Source organism: Lissotriton vulgaris, chromosome 5 (assembly GCF_964263255.1).
Source record: "Lissotriton vulgaris chromosome 5, aLisVul1.2, whole genome shotgun sequence".
In the NCBI taxonomy this organism is placed as follows: Eukaryota; Metazoa; Chordata; class Amphibia; order Caudata; family Salamandridae; genus Lissotriton; species Lissotriton vulgaris.
Window position 1 is genome coordinate 1,041,904,976 of NC_141693.1, and position 1,202 is coordinate 1,041,906,177.

Here is a 1,202-nt window from a genome sequence, read left to right on the forward strand (position 1 = left end):
ACTTCATAATCGTGACATAAATACCATAGACACGACAAATAGTGCTTGGCGAGCAATGGGTCGCAAACCCAATAAATTACCACTTTATGCACCTGCACTACCACTACATTATCATCCTGAAATATCGGTTACACAGGAAGAGTTGGGAATGGGTCTAGTGCGCCAAGTAGGCATTGATACTATGGGGGATTTATACTGTAATGGTGTTTTTAAAACACTTGATGAGCTTTCATTTATGAGCAACCAGAAGTTATTGTTTAAATGCATGCATCGATTGCAAGGGGCGATAAAGAAACTATCCCCATCCTACCTTGCGGAGCCACCGCAGCTGTCCACACTACAGCTCCTACGGCTAAGCACATGGTGTCTAGACTTTATGTTCAATTGCAGGAAGATATAGGGGGCACTACACGCGAGGCATTGGGGAAGTGGAATGAGAGCCTAGATGAACCACTAACAGAGGAAGAATGGACTATAACCTGTTCACTAACAGGGTTATTACACCAATGGAAACTCACGTAGGTTGCACTATAAATATATGCACCAGACCTACTATACCCCCGTAAGGCTATGTAGGTATGATTTACATACAGATTCTAAATGTGAGAGATGCAATGCAGAAATAGCAGATTTTATACACCTTGCATGGTGTTGTGTAGCAGTGGCAGAATTTTGGGGAAAAGTTACACAGATGTTGGGTGCTATGTTGGGCATTACTGTTGACTGCTCGGTGCGTACATGCTTACTGGGACTTGTTCCGGGTGTGCAGGCCACTAAGCACAAATTTTGCATAATTGCATTACTGGTAGCCAAGCACAGAATATCACTATGCTGGGGTAATGGAAAGGACCCAAAGGTTAAACAGTGGATCAAAGATCTGATGTATTGTAAAGATACCTTGCAAACATATGAGGAGGAGCTACCTAGGGGTTCGAAGCCTAGAGTACTGGAAATATTTGTTGAATATTTGCAAATACACCAAGTTGACTAAAATGTGCTTCATAGCTGTGCTGTAACAATACAATCACAGATAGCAATGTAAAGTTGCAAAAACTGGATGATGGATGTTGCTGTACAACGGTCTGTTAGTTAATTACATGTTGGACATTGTATGTCTTTTAAAAGTCTAATTTAAAAAAAATGGTATTTTGGATATTTGTGAATGATTGTAAAATGTACACTTTTTCCGCTGGCTCAGTTTT